The sequence below is a fragment of the Hyperoodon ampullatus genome (genome assembly GCF_949752795.1).
Source record: "Hyperoodon ampullatus genome assembly, chromosome: 2".
Taxonomy (NCBI): Eukaryota; Metazoa; Chordata; class Mammalia; order Artiodactyla; family Ziphiidae; genus Hyperoodon; species Hyperoodon ampullatus.
The window spans coordinates 25,644,925-25,672,046 of NC_136915.1; positions in this window are offsets into that span (position 1 = coordinate 25,644,925).

The window sequence follows — 27,122 nt, forward strand, 5'->3', positions numbered from 1 at the left end:
TTGTCATCATTATGGTACTAGATTTCTAAGTGAGGCAGAGGGGTTGCATGCTTATGCACGGTGGCCAGGCATGCGGTGGGGCAGAATGGGGAGCAGCATACCAGAGACAGAGTGGTTACTTCCCTATGTATTGATACAAAATGTCCCATTTCACCCTTACTTCACTTGGGCTAAATCAAATTAACATTCACAAGCTGAATGTTAGCCCCTGCCTTTGAATAATTGTTCCACTTCCTAATATTTTACAAATGCTAGCAATGGTTAAAATACAAATGCTAGGGCTTCCCTGGTGGCGCAGTGGTTAAGAATCCTCCTGCCGATGCAGGGGACACGGGTTCGATACCTGTTCCGGGAAGATCCCACATGCCACGGAGCAACGAAGCTCACGTGCCACAACTACTGAGTCTACGCTCTAGAGCCCGCTAGCCACAACTACTGAGCCCGTGTGCCACAACTACTGAAGCCCACGCGCCTAGAGCCCGTGCTCCACAACAAGAGAAACCCGCACACCACAACGAAGAGTAACCGCAGCTCACCACCACTAGAGAAAGCCTGCGCACAGCAAAGAAGACCCAACATAGCCAAAAATTAAATTTAAAAAAAATGCTAGCAAGTGATTTTTGTAATTTTTTGGTGAAAAACATTTTTTCCTATACTCTAAAAATTTTAATTCACTGTCAGTCTTTCAAAATGGAGAAGACTTTTACAAGGATTGCAACTACATTTTTCTTTTAACATCCATTTCTTTATGAAACTTCCTATATTGCCACATTTTAATATTAATATCACATGCTTTCCAAAATTGTTGTGGACTTTTTTTTTTTTTAATTAATTATTTATTTATTTATTTATTTTTGGCTGTGTTGGGTCTTCGTTTCTATACGAGGGCTTTCTCTAGTTGTGGCAAGCGGGGGCCACTCTTCATCGCGGTGCGCGGGCCTCTCACTGTCGCAGCCTCTCTTGCTGCGGAGCACAGGCTCCAGACGCGCAGGCTCAGTAGCTGTGGCTTATGGGCTCAGTTGCTCCGCGGCATGTGGGATCCTCCCAGAGCAGGGCTCGAACCTGCGTCCCCCACATTAGCAGGCAGACTCTCAACCACTGCGCCACCAGGGAAACCCCTGTTGTGGACTGTTTGAACCATCACTACATTCTAAAGCATTCTTTATCGATCTATTATAACACAATCAAAGTTCAGGAAAAAAAATTAAAGATAATACTAAGAACTTGACCCAGAAAAAAAAGATGAAGAAAAAGAGAGAGAAATTAAGAGACATGGAGGCCAGATTGAGAGCATCTAACAGGCAAACCAGGAGTTGAGAACAGGGCGGTTGGCAAAGAGGCAATACTGGAAGAAATAAGGGCTGAAGATTTTTCCAGAATAGAAGAAAGACATAAGTCTTCAGATTGGAAGTGCCCAAGTACTGAGCAGCTTCAATAAAAATAAGTCAGCCAACTGATAGCAGTGGTTACCTCTGAAAGGGTTGGGATTGGCATGATGCTCAAAGCAGATTTTAGCCTTAGCTGTAATGCATGCATTTTTTATAAGGAGACTGCATCTGTGTATTTCATATGCAACCGGGAGCTCTTTTTAAAAGAACCTAACCAGACTGAAATGTTGAGTTTCTTACTGGGAGACCAATCAGTTGGAAGCCGGGGAGAGGAGTCTTGAGTGAGCAGCCACTTGGATGACCACCTGGGGTGTCTGCCCTGGAGATGCCGATGCCTAGGGGGAGACAGAGCCATGGAAAAGTACACTGTGGAAACTCTCAAAATAGATGGAGACATCAAGTGCTGGCAGCAGCAGCTCCTGTTCATCATCATGCGGGTGATAATGCCTGGTGGTTAACAAGCAGTAGCTGATCCGAATCTCACTACACTCCAGCAAGACTGGGCTCTCGTGATTTTCATGTTAGAGATAAGGAATCTAAGGCTTAGAAAGATTAAGGTACTTGCTGGAGGATAAAGTTATACGTTAGCAGTCACCATAGCCAACACTGCACTGAATGCTCACTACAAAGCAGGCCCTGAGAACTTGTTATATGCATGTATTAACTCATTTAATCCTCACAACAACCCTGTAAGACAGTGCTAGGTTATCCCGTTTTACAGATGAAAAAACTGAAGCCCAGATATGTTAAGACCTTTATCGAAGCAAGTAGGTGGTAGAGCTAGGATTTGAACTTCACCTGAACAGAGCCTATGCCCTAAATTTCATAATATTTTGCATATGTGCTGAGGACACAGAAGAGGCTAGGAAATAATCTGCACTCGAGGATGAGGGGTTCAGGTTGGAGCAAGGCAGGACACTTTTTTTTTTTTTTTGCGGTACGCAGGCCTCTCACTGTGTGGCCTCTCCCGTTGCAGAGCACAGGCTCTGGATGCGCAGGCTCAGCGGCCATGGCTCACGGGCCCAGCCGCTCTGCAGCATGTGGGATCATCCCGGACCAGGGCATGAACCCGTGTCCCCCGCATCGGCAGGCGGTCTCTCAACCACTGCACCACCAGGGAAGCCCCGGCAGGATACTTTTGAGTGGGTATTAAAGGGTGAATAGGATTTTGCCAGGGAGAACTGAGGAGGAGATAAAGCCTGAGCAGGGTGGCCGGTGTTGGGGTAGTGGGGGGAGTGGGCAGGAAGGGAGTGTCCCATTGAAGGGAGGGCCTCTGATGTATTGTACTTGAGTTTTAGTCTCAGACGGCAAGGAAAAAGGAACCCACTTGTTTCTTTATCTTATAATTATTAATTATTACATAAGTAAGTGTAGTTGCCCTCATACATTTCTATATTAGGCACAGATCTTTATTTCAAATGATGGAAACCCAGATCAGACAAATGTTTTTTGTTTTGTTTTGGAAGACTCACTTAGCCATGGAAAGTACAGGGGTCCAGGGAATTCCCTGGTGGCACAGTGGTTAAGAATCCGCCTGCCAATACAGGGGACACGTGTTCGATCCCTGGTCCAGGAAGATCCCACATGCTGTGGAGCAACTAAGCCTGCGTGCCACAGCTACCAAGCCCTCATGCTGCAACTACTGAAGCCTGCGCGCCTAGAGCCTGGGCTCCGCAACAAGAGAAGCCACCACAATGAGAAGCCCGCGCACCGCAACGAAGAATAGCCCCCACTTTCCACAGCTAGAGAAAGCCCATGCGCAGCAGCGAAGATCCAACACAGCCATAAATAAATTTTAAAAAAAAGAAAAAGACTCCGCGATTCCAATGCAGGCAGAGTGGGTTTGATCCCTGGTCAGGGAATAAGATCCTACATGCCGCACGGTGCAGCCAAAAGATTAAAAAAAAAAAAAAGTACAGGGGTCCAGCTTGCACTGGATTCAGGGACAGCCGACTCACAGGGCTCAGACACTGCCAAGTCTCTCATCTCTGCCTCTCTTTGCCTGAACGCTACTGTTTCAAACATATATTGGTGTCACGGTAGTCAGCAGCTATAGAATCTCCCATCTTTACCACCCAGGAGAAAGTTAGAGTTGTTCTTTCTAGCTCTGCATCTAAACCATCTTGCGGAGGCTCTGATATAACATGGCCAGGGAGTTGGGGGCCTGTAAGACTGGGGATCCCCCATTTGAAACACATGGTTTATGTGGGGGACCGAGATAGGACCATTTCCCAGAAGAGTGAGGTGTAGTTCTGAAACAGGAGGGAAGGTGGCAGGGCACAACCTTTAAAAGAATGACATAGCCATAGAACGTGACAAAAACTGGTTAGAACCAACTAGGTCCAAGACAGTGGAAGATTTGACTTCCAGTGGACCTTGAGCTTCAGTATACACTCATTGTTATACATTAGCATAAGCTAAGTGACATACCCGCCAGTGCCATGACAGTTCAGAGGCTGACCATCAAGGATCAAAAAGTGGGTGGTGGATCCACAACAGTGGGAGGCCCGTGTACCATAAAAAAAAAAAAAAAAAAGTGGGTGGTGGCCCAATTCCTGGAAATCCCCACCCCTTCCCCTAAATAGTTGGAATAATCCTCCCACTCATTAGCCTGAGAAATTACCCAGCCCATAAAAACTAACCACATATTTCAGGGTCTCTTGCCTTCTGAGACGGCCCACACTCGTCTGTGGAGTGTGTTTCTCCCATGGCCCCTCTCACTTTCCGAGACATCCCCATGCCCTGGGGCTGCTGTTGCCTTTTGAGACAAATTTTATTCCATCTATGGAATGTATATCTCTCTAAATTAATCCACTTCTTACCTATCACTTTGTCTCTCACTAAATTCTTTCTGCAACAAGACATAAAGAGCCTGAGTTTCATTCAGTCCTGAGACCAGGTGTGTGATCTCAATTAAAAGACAGTGGGTTTGGGGGACTTCCCTGGTGGTCCAGTGGTTAAGACTCCATGCTCCCAAAGCAGGGGGCCCAGGTTCAATCCCTGGTCAGGGAACTAGATCCCGCATGCTGCAAGTAAAGATCCCGAATGCCACAACGAAGATCCCATGTGTCACAGCTAGGACCCGGTGCAGCCAAATAAATAAATATTAAAAAAAAAAAAAAAAAAAAGGAAAAGTGGATTCAAGTCCCCTTCTGGGTTCTGGCTGGGTTCAGGTCCTGGCCGTGGGTTCAAGCCCCGATATGAGTTGTACAGTTTCACTTGTACATCATGCTTTTTGCCTAGTAACAAAGTCAATGTCCTTTGCTTACCAAGATTTAACATCACAACCAGACTCTGTGTGTGCATGCCTGTCGAAAACTTGTTTTTCTCTCTGGAATCTGTAACATCTTTTTTTTCCTATTGTTCTGAAGTTTCCTGCCGATGTCACGTGGCATGGAGTGATTTTCATCTAATTTTCTGGGAACTCAGTGGACCTCACTATGGTAACTAGTGTTCTTCAGAGTTCCTGAATTGTTTCTTTGAGGATTTCCTCTGCTCTGATTTCCTCTCTTCTTTCCGGAACTTCTGAAACTCAGCCCTTCTAGAGTGGCCCTCTCATTTTCTGATAATTCCTCTCCTATTTTCCATCTCTTGACGTTTAGCTCTACTTTCTGTGACATTCCCATAACAACGTTCTTTCCAACTCTCTGTTCTCGTTTTCATTGCTATTATCATCATTTTCATTCCAAAAGCTGTTTTACATGTGTGTACAACATCATTTGACACAGGGGAAAAAAAGGTTTGAATTTTTTTTTTTTTTTTTTTTTTTTTGGCCGTGCCACACAGCTTGCAGGAACTAAGGTTCCCTGACCAGGGATAAAACAACCTGGGGCCCTGCAGTGAGAGTTCTGAGTCCTAACCACTGGACTGCCAGGGAATTCCCAAAAAGGTTTGAATTTTTTTTTTTTTTTTGCGGTACGCGGGCCTCTCACTGTTGTGGCCTCTCCCGTTGCGGAGCACAGGCTCCGATGCGCAGGCTCAGCGGCCATGGCTCACGGGCCCAGCCGCTCTGCGGCATGTGGGATCTTCCCGGACCGGGGCACGAACCCGCGTCCCCTGCATCACCAGGCGGACTCTCAACCACTGTGCCACCAGGGAAGCCCAGGTTTGAATTTTTAAAAGCATCTCCACATGCAAAATAAAGAACAAAGTTCTTTTTATGAGACTGGTTTTCATAGTATCAGGTCCAGCTCATGAAGGTAGTTTCAACTTCACACAATTAATGGCTGAAAGCAAGATGCCTTTGTGCAATGGCCCAAGTGCTGATTTTACTGGCTTGCATGGAATTAGTGAAAATTGCATTTTGGGCCAAGAGAAACACCATGTTTAGAAGCAAAAGGAATTGGGAAAGGTGTCACTTTAGACTAATACTGTGCCATTAGTTGGACATTGACAACACGTCAGATGATTTAGCATTAGTCCAGAAAAATGTTACATACAATAAAGTTTTCACTGTAGATTGATGATCCTACAGACTGTAGTAACTGTTGTATTTATGTGGTACCAGTTAGAATCCCAAAAGAGTGAAGTCTGGAAGAACCTCTGAAGTTCCAAGACAACCTGCTGGAGATGAAATATTCAAAATGGTAATAAATACTTTGAAACACATGAGCTATTTGGAAACACTGGGTGAGTCTGGGTACTGGTGGCCAGGCAGGAAGCATGCAGCTCTACATCAGGAATTTCTTCTGGGAAACCTGCAAGTCAGGTAATGCTTGTCTTATTTGTAAGGAAGCTTTTCTGTATGAGCTTGTAGAAGTTTGCCTATAGATCTGAATTTCACATTAAATGAGGTTAGCAGAAATGATGAATCTAAGTAATACAAACTGCTACAATCTCTTCTGCTTAGGATCAGGATACCATTTCTGAGATTTCATATCAATGTACACGGCTTCCAGGGACAAGTTTATAGCTCAAAGAAAGACTTTTTTTGTGAATAATCCTTACTTTTCAGATCTGTCGAAGGTTATTATTATCTTTGAGAAGGTTTTATTCATTTGACTTTTTTTTTTGAAAACCTGGTTGATCTTAATTAAAAATTGCAAAGATGGCATGAAACTAGTTAACCAGTATTGAGGAAAATGTTCTTTTTTTTTTTTTTTTGGCGGTACGCAGGCCTCTCACTGTTGTGGCTTCTCCCGTTGCGGAGCACAGCCTCCGGACGCCCAGGCTCAGCGGCCGTGGCTCACGGGCCCAGCCGCTCCGCGGCATGTGGGATCCTCCCGGACCGGGGCATGAACCCGTGTCCCCTGCATCGGCAGGCGGACTCCCAACCACTGCGCCACCAGGGAAGTCCCAAGGAAAATGTTCTTAAAGTTAAAGCAAAATTGAACTTTGGGAAACTGAGATTGAAAATGATACGTTGGTGGTATGTGAAATAGGAGAAGAGTCTGAGGGTCTTACTCTTCTCAAAGAGCATTTCAACAAGTCTCCAGTTCCCAGCCCCACCCTCGCTTCTAAGCCAGAGCCACCTGGTTCTACCATTTCCTGAGCTTTGGGGGTATGCTGCAGTGGAATTAGGTGGCTTCTCAGCTGTGCCCTGGCTGGTTTAGATTCAGCTCAGTCACCTTTCTTCTCATTTTAGTTAGAAGAAACACATATTGAAGTGTGTGTACATTCTGCCATATTTAACCAGAAATAGTGATTTTTCAAACCCTTTTTTTTTTTTTTAACCAGACAACCTTTTTTTTTTTTTTCAGAGAGAAGTCACTTCAAAGTCCAATTTAGGAAAGAGAAAAAGTGGAGTTGCTCTGGTTGGGGTAGGAATGAGGTTGTTTCCACATGGGATATTTTCTATTTCTGAGTCGCTTAATCCCTGACCAAGGATTCCTTTGACTCAGTTTGACTCAATTAATTGGCAGCAATAATGTGATTTTTCTGAGCCAGGCCTTGTGCTAATTCCTGAGGATACAGATGTGGACAACAAAGTCCTTGCCTCAGGGAGCTTATGGTCCAGTGGCAGAGACAGATGGGTAATAAAGAATGACAAGGTTGCAGCTTCCTGAAATGAGACGTGGAGTGGGCATTCATTTTTTTCCTAATGGAAACCCAGGCAAACTAGCTTAAGCAGAAAGGGTAGGAGTGGGTGAACCTGAACTTGTGTTCATCGGAATGACACAAGCGCATGTGATGGTTTCCCAGGGCAAGATGTGGGGCGGGAGGCCCTGGACCCAGAAACCGGCAAAGCTGCCTCTGGCAGTCACGTGGGCTTTCTGGTTTCTGGTTTCTCTTTCTCTGCTAGTCACGCTTGGAGTCACCCTTTTTTTTTGGACGCACTGCAAGGCTTGCAGGATCTTAATTCCCTGACCAGGAATTGAACCTGGGACCTCACAGTGAAAGCGTAAGTCCGATCATGTCACTTCTCTGTTCCAAACTTCCCAGTGGCATTTCTCATTCATAAGGCCCTACAGATGCAGCCCCGATGGCTTATCCAGCTCACTCCCACCCCAGGCCTCTGCCTGGATTGTTCTTCTCCCAACGACCACAGGGCTGGCTGCCTATCTTCTTTCAGAGCTCTAGTCAAACATCACCTTCTTGCTGAAGACTTTCCTGGATGCCTTAACCAACATGTCAGTTCTTGCCCTGATACTTCTTCCTACCCCACTTCCCAGCTTTATTATTTTTTCTTCTTAGCTCTGAACATCATCTAACTTTTTTTTTTTTTTTTTTGCGGTACGCGGGCCTCTCCCTTTGTGGACCACAGGCTCCGGACGCGCAGGCCCAGTGGCCATGGCTCACGGGCCCAGCCACTCTGCAGCATGTGGGATCTTCCCGGACCGGGGCACGAACCCGTGTCCCCTGCATTGGCAGGCAGACTCTCAACCACTGCACCACCAGGGAAGCCCTCATCTAACTTTTATTTTTTTTATTCATCTTGCTTACTGTCTCTCCCCCACTAACCAAGAGAGCACGGATTTTTGCTTTCACTTATGTATCTCCGGCACAGGGAATCATGCCTGACACACTGCTGCTGCTCAATAAATATTTATCAGATCAAAGGAAGTCTGGTCCCTCTTTACTCTCAGTAGCTTCTCTTCTCCCCTGTCCCTTCCTCTTCTTCCTCCTCCTTCTCTTCCTCTTCCTCCTCCTCTTCTGCCTTCTTGCTTCTGGAGGTAAACTGCTGGGTCAGTTCTGGAGCTCTATGATAAATTCCAGCTTCTCAGCTCAAGGACTCTGCCTGACCCAGTTTGAGTCAGCTGTTGTGCCCTGGACCAATCAGCTATGGTCACTGGGGTGGGATCATATACACACCCTGCTCTGTGGTGGGGGTCAGTTTCCAGAGAATCCAGGCTGGACACATGGCCCCAAATGTCTCTATGAATGGGAAGAAGCAACAGAAAATGTATCTAGAAAACAGAAGTTGCCGTATCCATTTTTTTACAGCAGAAAAAAAAAATTTTTAAACCCCCCAAAAAAGCAACTTTGTGTTTTTGGTTCCTTTTACATTTGTGGCCAAAATGCAAGTCAAGTCTCCTGCCACATTCAACTTCCCCACTGACTTAAGCTGCCCTGGTTCCCACAGTCCTTCTGCTGCTGTCCTGGCCAGAGAGGAATGGTAGGGATGGATCCCTGGCCCGAGGGAAACCAATCCTTTTGTTGGGTTGAAACAAAGGAGACTCTTTCCCAGGAACTTGAGCAAAGAGACCCACAAACAACAGTCAGTAGGTGGTGGGCTCCAGGAAAGGTCCTGATATGGAGGCAAGACCTTGATGGGTCCAGGGGCACCTGAACTGGGGTGGGGGTGAGGGGGCGAAGTGATGGGAGGACAGCAACTAACTGTGAGTGGTTGTCACTGGTGTGTAGAGAGGAGTGGCCCCGGGGTAGAGGGGAGGCCCGAGAGCAAAGCAGAGACCAGAGACAGCCTTGCCTCAGAGAGAGGGAGACGGAGACAAGCTGCCTGCTGACGTCCAGTTCCTCCTCACCATCACTCGGCAGCCAGTTGTTGAGCATCTCTTCCTTGCCCGGGACTGCGCTAGTCACTAGGGATGCGAGTGAACAAGACAGAAGGGGCCTGCCCTTGTGGAACTTGCACTCCAGTGGGAGATAAAAATATGAAACAAAGAGTCATGTGGATAATCAGTTCATTAATTAGAAGCATAATCACCAATGTGAATTAATGACAAGACAAACTATGAGTGCTCCAAGGTAAAGCACAGAGTGCTATAAAGACAGAGGACATGGGATGACACTCAGCCTGGGAACCCAGGGGAGGCTTTTCTGCCGGGACCTCATTGATAAGTAGGAGTTAGCTAGGCAAAGAGGGAAGGGGAAGAATATTCTAGAAAGAAGAGATGGGCTGTGCAAAGGCGCTGAGGCGATAAAGGGTATGGCACATTCTAGCAACTGACTAGAGTCCAGTGTGGCTGGAGTGTCATGCACAAGTGGAGGAGAGTGTGAAATGAGATGGAAGGCGAGGTGGTAGGCGAGGCTATATGAGGCCACCCCTGTAGCCGAGGAAGGAGTTTGGATTTTATTCCTCCAAGTGCAGTGGGAAGCATTACTTCAAGGGCTCTAAGCAGGGGAGCAGCATGTCACAGGCAGTTGAGGAAGGTCACCCTGGAGGCAGGTCTAGATGTACTGACATGGACATTCAAGACAGATCTTTAAAGAAAAAAGACAGGTTGCCAAATGCAACACACAGAGTGATCCCAGTTATGAAAAAACAAGCAAACAAAATACAAGTCTGAGTGAAAACACATAGTCGAAGGTCTGAAAGGACACACATATAATCAACAGCACCTTTTGCCCTCTCAGGGAGCAGTGGACTTGGGACTTAGGAAATTAATCATTGCTCTGTGCCCAGTATTGTCTGAATTTTACAGGGGTACTAAAGTAAATGTCTGTATTACTTGTTTAATTCAATAAATAAATTAATTAATTCCGTTTTAATAAAAGCAAAGAAACAAATAGGTGGGTTTTTCCAGAAGCAGATCCCAAGATAAAGATTCTTCTACAAGTGATTTACTACCAGGAGAAACTGGTTAAGGGAGCATGGGAAGCAGGTCAAGGAAGGAGAAGAAGGCAAACAAGGATGTGATTTCAGACAAAATCCTGAGGTGGGTGTAGCATCTGCTTGACCCTTGAGGGAATTCTGGAGTGGAAGTACAGCCTCTAAGTTGTCTGGGCCTGAGGCAAGGGAGCTGGGCTACCATTTCCGCTCTGATCAGTCCTGCCCACATAGGGTAGGGGTGTGGGGTATGAAGCCCGGGCTGGAACTTAAGCTCCCAGGTACTTCTAGCTCTCTGGAAGGCAAAGCAGCTCCAGCAGCTGTGTCCAGTCTTCCAGAGCAGGCTCTCAGGGATGCGCCATTGGAAACTACATCACCAGCACCCAAACCAGGGGAGATGCACACAGAAAAGGATAAATGGGGATCTGGATTTAACATCAACAGTGTCCACTACAACGTTAAAAAGTTGTTTTTTAATAGGTAATATGTACAGCACGGAGCAACTAAGCCCATACTCCACAACTCCTGACCCTGCGCTCTAGAGCCCACGTGCCACAACTACTGAAGCCTACGTGCCTAGAACCCATGCTCCGCAACAAGAGAAGCCACCGCAATGAGAAGCCCGCGCACCACAACGAAAAGTAGCCCCCACTCGCCGCAACTAGAGAAAGCCCGTGTGCAACAACGAAGACCCGATGCAGCCAAAAATAAATAAATAAATTTATTTTTTTTAAAAAAAGGTAATATGTATACACGGTATGTTCCCAGAACTATTCTGTACATATACAAGCTTGTATGTATATATTTCCTACCCTCTTTAAAAAAGAAAAGAAGACAAATAGTAGCATACACTGCATACTGTTTCTTACTCTCTTTATTTCATATCTTGGAGGTGGCACATGGCAGTAATTTAGATACATCTCATTCATTTCAGTGACTTATAGTATTATATTATATGAGCAGAATTTAAGTATTTGAGGGTTTAACATTTGGATTATACCTGGCCTTTACTATAACAAAAAAACTGCAATGAATCTTCCTTGTATATGTCTTTATGTACATGTAGATCTATAAGTCAGATTTGTAGATGTAGACTTTTTTTTTACATCTTTTTTTTTAAAATAAGTTTATTTATTTATTTTTGGCTGCGTTGGGTCTTAGTTGCTGCATGCAGGCTTTCTCTAGTTGCAGCGAGTGGGGGCTACTCTTCGTTGCAGTGCGCGGGCTTCTCATTGTGGTGGCTTCTCTTGTTGTGGAGCACGGGTTCTAGGCACTCGAGCTTCAGTAGTTGTGGCACGTGGGCTTCAGTAGTTGTGGCACGTGGGCTCAGTAGTTGTGGCTTGTGGGTCCTATAGTGCAGGCTCAGTAGTTGTGGTGCACGGGCTTAGTTCCTTCACGGTACGTGGGATCTTCCCGGACCAGGGATCAAACCCGTGTCCCCTGCATTGGCAGGCGGATTCTTAACCACTGCGCCACCAGGGAAGTCCCTTTTAACATCTTTATTGTATTTGCTTTACAATGTTGTGTTAGTTTCTGCTGTATAACAAAGTGAATCAGCCATATGCATACATATATCCCCATATCCCCTCCCTCTTGAGCCTCCCTCCCAGCCTCCCTATCCCATCCCTCTAGGTGGTCACAAAGCACCAAGTTGATCTCCCTGTGCTACGTGGCTACTTCCCACCAGCTTGTAGATGTAGAGTTGTTTGATCCAGAGTTATATGCAGTTAAATTTCTAAAATAGATATTAACAAATTGCCTTCCATAGGCTCGATACTGAATTACACTCTCACACATTATGAAAATTCTCACAGGTTATTTAACTCCGATAACGTCATCTTCCATAGGAACCTTTTACCTCTCTTCCATTGGTGTTTCTGTCTTCCTGGACATTGAAGCAGAAAAGCAGATATAGGAATTCCCTGGCGGTCCAGCATTTAGGACTCTGTGCTTCCACTGAAGGGGGCACAGGTTTGATCCCTGGTCAGGGAACAAAGATCCCCAAGCCTCGCAGCAAGGCCAAAAAAAAAAAAAAAGATGATTCACTTGAGGTAACATGTTTGTTTTTAAGAATGAGACCAGCGTGGTGAGTGGATACAGAGAGGAACCACTGGGGGCTGGGGGGTTGAGTTAGGAAGTGGCTGGCATGGTCTAGGCAGGAGAAGGTGGTGGGTGGCAGCGATTGTTTGAAGAGAAGCAGAGCGATTCCTGTGAAGACCAGGGCTTCTTCCTGCAGTTTCTCTGAATCTTTCCACTATCCCCCTTTCTATTTGATTTAGGTTGAATGGAGTTCAGTGTCTCTCAACCCAAGAGTCTTCACCAGGCCCCTATCAAAGACTTTGTTATGGCTGGAGCAGAAGGCTACCTGACACTGAGTTTTTTTTTTTTCAATAAAAGTAAGTTTGATAGGTATGACTTTTTTTTTTAAACATCTTTATTGGAGTATAATTGCTTTACAATGGTGTGTTAGTTTCTGCTTTATAACAAAGTGAATCAGTTATACATATACATATGTCCCCATATCTCTTCCCTCTTGCGTCTCCCTCCCACCCTCCCACCCTCCCTATCCCACCCCTCTAGGTGGTCACAGAGCACCCAGTTGATCTCTCTGTGCTTTGCGGCTGCTTCCCACTAGCTATCTATTTTACATTTGGTAGTGTATATATGTCCATGCCACTCTCTCGCTTTGTCACAGCTTACCCTTCCCCCTCCCCATATCCTCAAGTCCATTCTCTAGTAGGTCTGTGTCTTTATTCCCCTCTTGCCCCTAGGTTCTTCATGACCTTTTTTTTTTTTTTTTTTTGAGATTCCATATATATGTGTTAGCATACAGTATTTCTTTTTCTTTTTCTGACTTACTTCACTTTGTATGACAGACTCTAGGTCCATCCACCTTGCTACAAATAACTCAATTTCATTTCTTTTTGTGGCTGAGTAATATTCCATTGTGTATGTGTGCCACATCTTCTTTATCCATTCATCTGTTGATGGACACTTAGGTTACTTCCATGTCCTGGCTATTGTAAATAGAGCTGCAATGAACATTTTGGTACATGACTCTTTTCTTTTTTTTTTTTTTTTTTTTTTCAGTATGTGGGCCTCTCACTGTTGTGGCCTCTCCCATTGCGGAGGACAGGCTCCGGACGCACAGGTTCAACAGCCATGGCTCACAGGCCCTGCCGCTCCGCGGCATGTGGGATCTTCCCAGACCAGGGCACGAACCCATGTCCCCTGCATCGGCAGGCGGACTCTCAACCACTGCGCCACCAAGGAAGCCCTGGAAGATTTTTAATCACAGTTTCAATTTCAGTGCTTGAGATTGGTCTGTTCATATTTTCTATTTCTTCCTTGTTCAGTCTCAGAAGCTTCTGCATTTCTAAGAATTTGTCCATTTCTTCCAGGCTGACATTGACTTTTGACACATCATCTCATCATGGTATCTTTCCCAGACAGGAAAGGAAGGGAACTATTTGTGGTTGAGCACCTATTAGGCCCTTGACATCTATTATCTAAATTGGTCCATGGTGTCGTGGTTACTCCCCACCTCCTACATCCATTCCACATCCAGGTGATGCAGCCGAGCTGGTCATGATAATTCTACCCCCCTTGACCATGATGGCTCAAGAATTGTAATGGGGCCCAATTCTGTCCTGACAGGGCTCTGCTGGTGGGCTTCTGGGTAATGTTTTCCCTTAAGAGAGACTCACAGGATGGTATGGATCCCCTCTCCCCCTGAGCACTGTGGTGCTTAGACGTAAGAGCTGGAACTGTAGCTCTGTCTTTCCACTGGCCTGAGGATGAAGCCAACACTAAGATTGGCAGATCAGAGAGATGGCCAGAACTTGGGACCTGGATGGCATTGTGGCGTCATCAGCCAACCTGGAAGCCCTCCCAACTCTGGGCCTTGTTTAATGTGAAGTAATAAACATCCTTATCCTTTAAGCCAGTTTGAGTTGGGTTATCTGTTCTGTGCAACAGAATGCATTGCAACTGATTCATACTGATATTGTCAACAGCCCTTCATCACACAGTCTTCACAGGTAGGCTGCTGAATTTGGATCAAAACTTAAAATGCTTTTACTATGCTTTACCTGAGGATACATACTGTTACCATGATGTCTGGCAGATAGATGGCTGAGAGGTGTAACAACTTCAGCTGACGCCCAGGAGAGATCCTGTCTGGACTGTAACATGCAAGACATTAGCCTTCTGAGTATGAGAGAACACAGTGAAAGCGGGAATTGTTCTTCTCCAACAGTAAAACAGTTCTAAAGGCACCTGACCCAGCATGATACCTGTGAGTGTTTTGTAGACATCATGCAATGTCAAGGTTCTGTGGTCATATTGCACTTTAATTACTTCTAATTTGCATGGTGTGATCATCAGTCTTTTCATTCTTTTAAGGTTCCTACCAAAAATTCTTTAAATTTAAAATGTGAAGGGACTTCCCTGGTGGTGTAGTGGTTAAGAATCCACCTGCCGATGCAGGAGACACGGGTTTGAGCCCTGGGCTGGGAAGATCCCACATGCCACAGAGCAACTAAGCCCATGCACCACAAATACTGAGCCTGCGCTCTGGAGCCCACGAGCCACAACTACTGAGCCCACGTGCCACAACTACTGAAGCCCGCGCGCCTAGAGCCCGTGCTCCGCAACAAGAGAAGCCACCACAATGAGAAGCCCACGCACCCCAAAGAAGAGTAGCCCCCACTTGCCGCCACTAGAGAAAGCCCGCGCGCAGCAACGAAGACCCAACGCAGCCAAAAATAAATAAATAAAATAAATTTTTTTAAAATGTGAAATAAACATAAAAAGGTCAAGACTGAACCACTGCTATATAACAATGCTGTGAGTTAGCAATAGAGGCTCAAAGAGCTCAGTGTCAGACCCTGGGCTTGACCTCAGACCCGTTTGCCTCCAAAATCTTACCTCTTTCCAGTACAAACTGTGGGCACAACTTTCCAGGTTCAGCTACATAAAATCATAATGGAATGGCCAGAGTTTTTTGAAGAAGACTTGTTGCACTGGCCTGCCCAATACTCCTTCCCTATCCTTCTGGGGATAAAAACGTTTTTTATAAGGATCTTTTCTATGTGGTTTGACTGATTCTCACTCACCTATTCCTTCATGATAGGGGTGGGCACATGACCATGCCTTGCCCAACAAGAGTATCCTATTGGCCTAACCTCAGTGATTGGATCAGGGAAGGAATGGGCTCTTGCCTCTAGGTGAGTCAAATGAGTGTTCCTGAGAGATTTTCTCCCAAAACTTTTTTTTTTTTTTTTAACATTTGAACTGTGTCATATTTAATTCTGCATGCTCTTGTAAGTCAGCAAAATACTCCATATATCATTTAAGTTGTCACTTACTTTTTTTTTTTACATCTTTATTGGAGTATAATTGCTTTACAATGGTGTGTTAGTTTCTGCTTTATAACAAAGTGAATCAGCTATACATATACGTATGTTCCCATATCTCCTCCCTCTTGCAGTCTCCCTCCCTCCCACCCTCCCTATCCCACCCTCTCCCAGAACTTTTGGAGAAAATTACCTCTTTTCCTTGAAGTTGCTAAGCTAAATCTTGGACTGCTGGAGGCCGTCATACTTCCCACTTAGACATCCTGTAAGACAAGAGGAATGGAAGGTATCATTTGAGCTCCTGGATCCAGCCATACCTGAAGCCAATAGTGTCATATTTCTAGCATTCTAATCTCATTTTTCTTCAACTTATTTGATCTAAGTTTCTGCTCCTTTCAAGAGAATTAGTCCTATCATACATCACAACCTCCAATACTGACACATGTGCTCCTTGAGTCTCTCAAATATATGAAGAGATTTTTACGTGTAACTCAGGGTCAATACTAAGAACTTGCTTGAGAACATTTGGATGCCATTCATTTTGCATAGGTAACTTTTGGGGATCATGTAAATAGGTGGATGGGATTCTGTCCCCTTGAAGGTTCCTTTGGAGTATAAGGCCTCACCCTGAACCATGGAACTAAAAAGGTCTTGGATCCTCCTTTATGGTAGAGCAAAAAGAACTGAGTGCCAGCCAGGAAGGTGATATTAGGCAGAAGGGAGGGGGGAAGGGCATAGTTTACAATCAGTGTCCTGTAGGGTTAATTGCACAAGCTTCAGGGTTAGTGACTCTGTCTGAATCCCATCTCTACCTCTTAATCTCTGTATGGCCCTGGGCAGTTCACTTTCCCTCTCTAAACCTCAGTTTTCTCAACTGCAAAATTGGGCTAATTATAGTGGCAATCCCATAGATTTGTTTTAAGGATTAATGAAATAATGCACATAAGCTAAGACACACTTCATTTCCAAGTGATAGAACCCCAAATCAAACTCTCTTTAATCATAGAAAAGAATTCATTGGCTCATATAACTGAAAAGTCCAGGAGGGACAGCATCAGGCATAGCTGGATCTAGGGGCTCAAATGATGTCATCAAAAGCAACTCTCTAGTCTCTGCTTTCTTTCTTGTATTTTATTTTATTTATTTGGCCATGCCACACAGCATGTGGGATCTTAGTTCCCTCACCAGGGATTGAACCCACACCCCCTGCATTGGAAGGGCAAAGTCTTAACCACTGGACCACCAGGGAAGTCTCTCTGCTTTCTTTTGCTCGGCTCCATTCCAAAATGAGCCATGCCAAATCACTCTATTTTTCACCACAGCTACTACCCTAGTCCAAAGCACCATTGTTTCTACCCTGATGACTATAACAGCCTCCCAACTGGTCACCCTTCTTCCTACACCCCTACCCCTCACTCCCAGTCTCAACTCCACAGAGTGCTCTTTAAAGAGCATGAGTCATTACATGACTCCCCTGCCCAAAACCTTCCAAAGATCCTTGGAGTAAAATCCATATCCCTCTCTAAGGCCCACCCGGTCCTTCAAGACTGGCCTCTGCCTGACCCCCTGACCTCATCTCCTGCTTCCCTTCTCTCTCACTCTACTGCACTGGCCTTCTTCCCATTTTTGCTCATGCTGGGGGTGTTCCCTCTGCCAGGAACTTACCCCTGTACCTCGTTCCCTAACTTAATTCAAAACTCAGTTTCCTTGATCTCATCTCTCCAGTCTTCTTTCCTCACAATTCCAAGTCCGGTAAGAAAAAGAGAGCTCTCTTGCCCAACAGTTTATACACAAGTCCGGGGCTAGCTTTCATTGGCCCAAATTGCACTCTGGGCACATCCCTGAACCAATCACTGTTGCCAAGGGACTGAGATGACCTGATTGGTTAGGCTCGAGTCACATGGCCACCTGGACCTAATGCAAGTGTGGCCTGCCCATGGAGGAAGGCAATTCCCCAGAGAAAATTTGAGGCCATGTTACCAGAAGGGTGAAGTAATGCTAGGCAGCCGAAATAACAGATGTCTATTTTCTGTGTTTTCATAAGTGCTTGACAAATAAGTGTTTGGGGAAAAAGAAAGGAAAAAAAAAGGGGGGGGGGGAAGAAAAAAGCTAGCAGGCATTGTCTGCAAACGTCCCCTGGGATCTTCATCAACATTCATTCATTTAACAAATTTTTATTGAATCACTCAATTCCAGGCTCTGTCCTAAGGGACTCTGCTACTCTCTTAAATCAAAATGTGATAATATAATAGATTATATGACTTGTCTAGGACAGTGCCGGGCATTCATTCAACAATATTTATTGGGCTTTTATTAGCATCGGGGAGGAGCTCAGATCACAGCGGTGAACACCATAGGTGGTCCCTCTCCTCCTGAGGCTTATATTCTAGTGAAAAAAAGACAGATAGCCAAAAAGAACATTTAATCTTAAAGGAAGCACACGACATTCTTTTTTTTTTTTTTTTTGCGGTACGCGGGCCTCTCACTGCTGTGGCCTCTCCCGTTGCGGAGCACAGGCTCCGGACGCGCAGGCTCAGCGGCCATGGCTCACGGCCCCAGCCGCTTCACGGCATGTGGGATCTTCCCAGACCGGGGCACGAACCCGCGTCCCCTGCATCGGCAGGCAGACCCTCAACCACTGCGCCACCAGGGAAGCCCCAGGGAAGCCCCAGGACATTCTTAAGTCTGATACTTTCTAGGGAGAAAAAAGGAGTGGCCTGGCCTCTTCTTTTTTTTTTTTTTTTTTAAATTTTCTTTTTCTTTCCCTGCGGTACGCGAGCCTCTCACTGTTGTGGCCCCTCCCGCCGCCGAGCACAGGCTCCGGACGCGCAGGCCCAGCAGCCATGGCTCACGGGCCCAGCCGTTCCACGGCACGTGGGATCCTCCCGGACCTGGGCACGAATCCGTGTCCCCTGCATCGGCAGGCGGACTCCCAACCACTGCGCCACCAGGGAAGCCCTCTTTTTTTTTTTTTTTTTAATTAATTTACTTATTTATTTATTTTTTGGCTGCATGGGTCTTCGTTGCTGCGTGCGGGCTTTCTCTAGTTGCATTGAGCGGGGGCTACTCTCCGTTGCGGTGCGCTGGCCTCTCACTGCAGTGGTTTCTCTTGTTGTGGAGCACAGGCTCTAGGCATATGGGCTTCAGTAGTTGTGGCTCAAGGGCTCTAGAGCACAGGCTCAGTAGTTGTGGCGCACGGGCTTAGTTGCTCCGTGGCATGTGGGATCTTCCCGGACCAGGGCTCGAACCTGTGTCCCCAGCACTGGCAGGCGGATTCCTAACCACTGTACCACCAGGGAAGTCCCTGGGCCTCTTCTTTACTGATGAGCCTTTTGAACCTTTGGAATTGTGTACTCGTATTAATCATTTAAAAAATATTGATTCATTATTTTAAAAAGTAATGCCGGGCTTCCCTGGTGGCGCAGTGGTTGAGAGTCCACCTGCCTATGCAGGGGACACGGGTTCATGCCCCAGTCTGGGAAGATCCCACATGCCGCGGAGCGGCTGGGCCCGTGAGCCATGGCCGCTGAGCCTGCGCGTTCAGAGCCTGTGCTCCACAACGGGAGAGGCCACAACCGTGAGAGGCCCATGTACCGCAAAAAAAAAAAAAAAAAAGTAATGCCATAAGGAGATACATTGCACCCACTAGAATGGCTAAAGTGAAAAGATTGGCAATGCCAAATGCTCAGGAGCACGTGGAAGAACTGGAACTCTCTTACATTGCTGATGAGAATGTAAAATGGTACAACCACTGTAGAGAACTATTTGGCAGTTTCTTATCAAATTAAACCTAGGGCTTCCCTGGTGGCGCAGTGGTTGAGAGTCCGCCTGCCGATGCAGGGAACACGGGTTCGTGCCCCAGTCTGGGAGGACCCCACATTCCGCGGAGTGGCTGGGCCCGTGAGCCATGGCCGCTGAGCCTGCGCGTCCAGAGCCTGTGCTCCGCAACGGGAGAGGCCGCAACGGTGAGAGGCCCACGTACAGCAAAAAAAATAATAATAATAAATAAACCTACAACAACCCTATAACCCAGAATTCCACTCCTTTACCTAAGAGAAATAAAAACTCAGGTCCACAAAAAAAATTGAGACGTTCATAGCTTAATACTATCCCCAAACTGAAAACAACCTAAATGTCCATCAACAGAAAAATGAATAAAGAAATTATGGTGTGGCTATATAATGAAATACTACTCATCAATGAAAAGAAACAAATTACTAATCATACGATATGTATGAAATCTCAAGAAGAATATGCTGAATGAAAGAAACCAGACTCAGAAAAGTCATACTGTATGCTTTAATTTATATGAAGTTCTAGAACTGGCAAAACTTATCCAGGGTGATAGAAATGGGAACAGTGGTTGCCTGGGGTCGGAGGTGGGTTTCATTGGGAAGGGAACTTTCTGTGGGGCTGGCAATGTTCTCTGTTTTGATAGAGGTTTAAGTTACAGGGATATTTTCCTTTTTTGGTTTTCGGTTTGTTGCTGTTGTTGTTTGGCCATGCAGCGTGCAGGAATCTTACTTCCCCCACCAGGGATCTAACCCGTGTCCCCTGCAGTGGAAGCACAGAGTCTTAACCACTGGACAGCCAGGCAAGTCCAGGGATGTTTTCAATTTCTCAAAACTCGTGGAACTGCATGTTTAAGTTCTGTTTGTGCATTTCATTGAACGTAAATTATACCTCAATTAAAACAAAAAAAAGTAGTTGCAAGTATTTGAATCGGGGAAGTTACTGCCTACTAGGAAATGTGTGACAGAATAACTCCAGGAGCCTATAGGTGCCGGGGAGATCAGGGAAAGCCCTTACTGAGAAAGTGCGATTTCAAAATCTTGAGGAAGGCCAAGAATTGTCCGTGCAAAATGGGATGAAAGGAAGGAGGTGAACTCAACACATAAGTGTTAGCTTTTTATCAGTGTCGACCTTCGAAAGCCAGGTATCTAGCGTTCACTTCGTGCCTGCAGCTTTCATAGCTGTGTTTTCGCAGTTAATCTCCCAGGTGACCTTTCGGTAGCAGCATTTTGGTTCCCATTTTACAAGTGAGCAAACTGAGGTTCAGGAAGGTCAAAAGACTTGCTCAACAACTAGGACGTGGCAGGAGCCAGGTTTTAGGGCTGCATATTTGGTGTCACTGTCCCGAAACGTAACCTGAAACAGTAACCACAGACTCCAGGTTGGGAAGGCTGGAGCAAAGGAATGTTCTCTGAACAAAAGAAGGGCGGGGCCGGCGCGGTCGCACCTCCCACCTCCCCAGGCGCCAACCTCCAGTTCTCTTGGGAGAGTGGGGTAGGGGTGGGGCGCCAAGGTCTGGTTTCATTCCGCTGAGTCAGCAGCTCCCAACACCCGGGAGCCTTGGCTCTGGAACAAAGGAGTCCATGGGTCTGAGGGGCGGGGCCCCAGCCAGGGGAGGAGTGGGTGGAGGCCGGGGCGGGGCTCAACTCTGGGGAGAGGGGGCGGAGAGCGGCGGGGTAAAGTGCGGAGTGGGCGGGACCCGACCTGGGGGAGATGGGCGGGGCTCGGAGGGACCCGGAGCCTGGGAGACGCGCTCCACGGGGGTGGGGTTGGAGGCGGGGTCCGAGCTTCGGGAGCTGCGGGCCGGGAAGGACAGTAGTGGGGGAAGGCGTGAGGTTGGAGGGGGCGCAGTGGGCGGGGCCCGAGGGCCGGACGCCGAGTCTGAGCGCCTGGTTGGGGGGGCCCCAGACGTTTCCAGGAAGCAGCTCGCTCCGCAGCTCCACCTGCTGGTCCCGGCCAGACCCGCCCGTCCTGAGGACCAGCAGGTCCAATTCTCTGCTAAGTCCTGGAGCAAGTCCTCCCCCTGCGTGGGTCCTGCTCCTCTTCTCGTGGTCACAGGTGCAGTGACCACGACCTGTCTTGTTTCGCAGGGTCGTTGGGTTGGGAGAATGGAAGTGAAGAAGAAACCTTGTTGTCAGCCCCGTAACCAACATGCATTTTATATACTTGATAGGAAGAATTGTATTAATAGCTGTACTAATACTTCACACAATTTCCATTTTTCCCACACAACAATCCGTAGAATAGATAATATTATCATCCTGTTTTACACTGAGAAAACTGAGGCTCAGGAGCGTTTATATGGAATGCCCACGTTAACACAGCTAGTAGGTGGCAGAAGCACTTAAACCTGGGGTCTGACTTAGCATTTTTGGAGTCTTTCTTACCCTAAAGCCCATGCTCTTAACCACCATGTAATTACTGCCTAATTATTTATTCACTGATTCATTCATTTAAAAAATATTTATTGATCACCTACTCTGTGCTTGGTCATATAATGGGTGGAAGGTATGTAGTGAAGACTTTCTACACAAATAAGGCTTACAGTCTAATTGGAAGACAGTGAAAAATTAATGACAAGAATAATTACTCAATTAAAATCGTGATATGTACTTTGGTGGAAAAGTATAGGGAACTATAAAAATGGTGTTTTCTGGGTGATGCGTGCCTTTTATGTGCCAGGTTCATGCTAAACCTTTTATAATTTCACTTGGGTCTCCTGCCCACTTAAGATCTAGATTAGACTTGTTTGAACATTGTGGTAACCAGGATTCTAGTAGTTGCAAGTGGCAGAAACCTACCAGAAGCTAAAGCCAAAAAAGTTTGGTGGTGGGCGGGGAATTACTGACAAGCTCTACAAGTATACTAGTTTGAGGTATGGCTCCATCTCTCTCATCATCCCTCAATTCTCTTTTCCATGCAGCCAAGCAAGATGATTACAAACAGCCCTAGGCTTTCATTGAGTTTACAGCTCTCAGTCCCAGAAGAGAGAGCCTACTTCCGCCCAGCTTCAGCATAAGAAAAGAAGTCTTGGAACTGTTTCCCCTAAACTCCCTGAAGTTGTCCTAAAACCTTGCAAAACCTGAATCCCAAAGCCAGGTCTGTCTGAGCTCGTCACTGTCTCCTATCTAAGGTTAGAGCATTAACTGTTTTTCTTTTATAACAAATATTGAACTTAATGCCTGTACCATTTGGCTTTAAATTAAGCATTGTTTTGTCACATTCTGGATTACGACCACATTAACAGGTTTTGATTCAGCTCCTTCCCCTTGTGTGATGGGGGATAGGCACATGGATGTACAGTTTATTCATTCAGCAAATATTTGCTGAGCTTTTGTTATGTGCTAGATGATGTAAAAATCATCTGGTGAGGAGAACAGAGCCCAATCTTGCCCTCATGGGAATTTATTGTCTGGTGGCGAGACTGATAACAGACACTAAACACAAATGAGTATATTAACTATACTTGTGAGTAGTGCTAGGAAGAAGGGTAGGATGCTCTAAAAGCTTCTAAGTGGGGACACTGGCCTGGTCTGAAAGGTCAGGGAAGACACCCCCATGCCCCCAGAGGAATGTTTGATGTGACATCTGAAGGATTGATAGGTTAATTAGGCAAAATAGGAGAAAAAACATTTTAGACAGAGGAACCTGCATGTGCAAAGGTCCTGGAGTAGAAGGGAGCATGGTAATGTCAAGGACTTGAAGGAAGATCAGCATGGTGCATGCAAACAAGAATGAGGACTGGCATGAGATGAAGAGGAAGAGGTGGTCAGAAGCTGGTGGATTTTCTCAAAGCTTACAGTCTGAGGAGACAGGGGCTGTGCACAGAGGCTAGTAAGGATAGTGGCTACCATTTTTTTGTGTGTGTGTAAATCAAATGAGGTAATGTGTGAAAAGGCATAACAGTGCCTGGCATTCAAACAATAAATGGTAGCTTCTAATATTGTTCCACTGAACTGTGAATTCCTAGAGGTCAGGGGTTGTATCCAATCCATTTCTTCTCTGTGTCTACAGGCCCTCTATGGAGGGAGAAGACTCAGCAAATATTTGTGAACCAAGCTGGAAAGGGTGGCATTTAATCTGTCTCAAAAAACGAGGAAAAGAAAGAACACTTCTGGCCAGGGGAGGGTATAGGCCATGGCCTGGAGGCAGGAATAGACTTTGTTGGTTTGGGGAAGGGGGAAGAGACTTTGAGGCTGGTGGAAAGTGGAGGAGGTTTGTACCATAATGGTCATTGGTGAATTGCCTCCCAAGCAACCATTCCCTCTGATTATTTTTTTAATATAAATTTATTTATTTTATTGTTTTAGCTGCGTTGGGTCTTTGTTGCTGCGTGCGGTCTTTCTCTAGTTGCGGTGAGTGGGGGCTACTTTTCGTTGCGGTGCGCAGGCATCTCATTGCGGTGGCTTCTCTTTGTTGCGGAGCACGGGCTGTAGGCACGCAGGCTTCAGTAGCTATGGCTCGCGGGCTCTACAGTGCAGGCTCAGTAGTGTGGTGCTTAGTTGCTAAGTGCAGGCTTAGTTGCTCTGCAGCCTGTGGGATCTTCCCGAACCAGGGCTTGAACCCGTGTCCCCTGCATTGGCAGGCAGATTCTTAACCACTGTGTGACCAGGGAAGTCCCCCTCTGATTTTTATTTGGAGATCTACCAGTTCCCCTGCACTTAGACAATGTGGTAAGGATGGAGCTACATCCTTAGCTTCAGAGCACATGAGATGGCTTGGCCAATCTTTTTTTTTTTTTTTTTTTTTTTTTTGCGGTACGCGGACCTCTCACTGTTGTGGCCGCTCCCGTTGCGGAGCACAGGCTCCGGATGCGCAGGCTCAGCGGCCATGGCTCACGGGCCCAGCCGCTCCGCGGCATGTGGGATCTTTCCAGACGGGCACGAATCCGTGTCCCCTGCATCGGCAGGTGGACTCTCAACCACTGCGCCACCAGGGAAGCCCTTGGCCAATCTTTATATCCATTTTCTTGGCTGTGGTGATTGGCTCATGTGTGGGCACATGACCTACACAGGTCCAATCAGAATGGGTTTCAGGAAATGGCCTGGTGAGGATGGGGGCTGGAGCATCTCCCTACCATGAGGGCCTGTCTGAGAGTTGGGCCAATCCAGAAGCCTTGCCACCAAGAGATGAAGAGGGAGAAACCAGTCTTTGGGGACATCATTCGAGAGCCTGCAGCCAGGCCTATACCTGGGCTGTTCAGCTGTGGGACCAATAACTTTGTGCTTCCCCTGGTGGGCATTAGGCTTTCTGTCACTTGGCTCCTGAGGTTAAAAAGTTGGTGAAACCAGTCTAGGAAGAGCCTGGATGTGGGTCCAACCTGACTTCAATGAGGAGACAAATCAGCCCCATGTTATGTCTTTTTGACCCACAGCACAGGAACATGGTGGAGACAAGAGTTCCCAGTGCAGAGTGAGCAGCAGGAGAGGAGCAAGCAGTGGAGGTGTGTGAGCTGAGACAACTGCAGAGACCTTGATGATGACAATTTTGTAGAGAATGGCCTGGGTCCTTGAGTAACTGCAAGGAACAGAGCTGGCCACCCACTTGGGCGATTAACAAACTAATTCATTCTGGCTTGACACAAACTAATTCATTCTCCCTGTTGCCCAGCAAGCTCCTTCTCATCCTTTGAGGCACAGCTCAAATGTCCCCTTCTCCAGGAAGTCTTCTCTGAACTCACCCAGAGGAATAAACAGTTCTCCCTGCTCTGTGTTTCAAGGTTGTGCTCCTAAGTCCCTCCTTCAGGCCTCCGTCACCAGCCACATCTGATTCTGATGTGCTCCAGTTTTGTAGAGGGTGCTTCCCCTGTTGGATTGTGATACACTCCCCTACCAAGGGCAGGAATCGTGAACCCAGATTGTGATGGATCATTTGATTCCTCCATTCATATACTCTGCGGAGGTCCCTACACTTGCAAGATGTCTGCAAAATCCTGGAAATGCAGTGTGGGGATGGAGCTAGGAATTTGAGCCCCTGTTCTTGCTTAATTAGTTCAGCTCATGGAAGCATCTCCATCCTGTTCTCCTGTCTCTGGTACTAATTTTTTAAACCAGGTCTAGAACTCAGCCTTTTTCTCTGATTCCCACAAATCCGCCTCACACAGGCCTTTGTGTGGGTGACAGACTCCTGAAGTAGTTGTGCCACATGGGCTCTAGAGTGCAGGCTCAGTAGTTGTGGTGCATGAGCTTTGTTGCTCCGCGGCATGTGGGATCTTCCCAGACCAGAGCTCGAATCCATGTCCCCTGCATTGGCAGGTGGATTCTTAACCACTACGCCACCAGGGAAGTCCTGCAATTTGTAATTATTATGTGTTTTAAAAAATATTTATTTATTTAGGCTGCATCAGGGCTTTTTATTTATTTATTTGTTTGTTTATTTATTTATTATATTTTTGGCTGCCTTGGGTCTTCATTACTGCACGCGGGCTTTCTCTAGTTGCAGAAAGCGGGGGCTACTCTTCATTGCAGTGCGTGGGCTTCTCCTTGCGGTGGCCTCTCTTGTTGTGGAGCACGGGCTCTAGGCACAGGGGCTTCAGTAGTTGTGGCACACAGGCTCAGTAGTTGTGGCTCACAGCCTCTAGAGTGCAGGCTTAGTAGCTCTGACGCATGGGCTTAGTTGCTCCACAGCCTGTGGGATCTTCCCGGGCCAGGGCTCAAACCCGTGTCCCCTGCACTGGCAGGCAGATTCTTAACCACTGCGCCACCAGGGAAGCCCTGCATTGGGTCTTAGTTGCGGCACACGGGATCTTTCATTGTGGCACGGGCTCTTTGTTGTGGCATGGGGGCTTCTCTCTAGTTGTGGCATGCGTATTTTCTCTCTCTAGTTGAGGCACACGGACTTAGTTGCCCTGAGGCATGTGGGATCTTAGTTCCCTGATCAGGGATTGGACCAGCGTCCCCTGCGTTGTAAGGTGGATGCTTTACTGCTAGACCACCAGGGAAGTCCTGTAATGCTTATGCTTATCTGTCTTTTTACTTTTTGTTTGTTTGTTTGCATCCTCCAGGAGACTGTAAGTAGGGACTGATCTTGCTCATCATCATGGTCACAATGCTCGGCACTGGTGGACAGGAGATAGACGTCAGCTGAATGAATGGATGAGAATATTAGACATCTGTCTGAAAAGTTCTTCTTCTATCGGAAGATTTTCATCCAGCTCACCCCCTGCAGGTTTCCCAGGCCTTTTCCCCTTTCTCCCCTTCTTCCCAGTTTGTTCCACAGGGCCTCCAACTTTCCTCTCTCCCTGTACGTGGAAGATGTTCCATTCTCTCTAGCCCCTACTCCCCTGCAAATCCAGCCCCCTTAGGAATTCAGAAGAAACAAGACACCTTCTGTACAAGAGAATCTTCACTCCTTAGGACACAGCCGTAGCTTTAAATGTCCCCTCTCCTCCGCCATTACCATTTCATCTTTAGTACCCTGTACATTGGCACAGTCGGAGCTGAGACTACCTATGTTGTATTAAATTCAGGGGAATGGAGAGACTTTAGATGGTGTGACAGATTAAAGGTGACCACAGATTCTTTGCCAACCCTCTCATTAAGAGATAGGGTCAGGAATTCCCTGGTGGCCCAGTGGTTAGGACGCCGCAATCTCACTGCCAAGAGCCTAGGTTCAATCCCTGGTCAGAGAACTGAGATC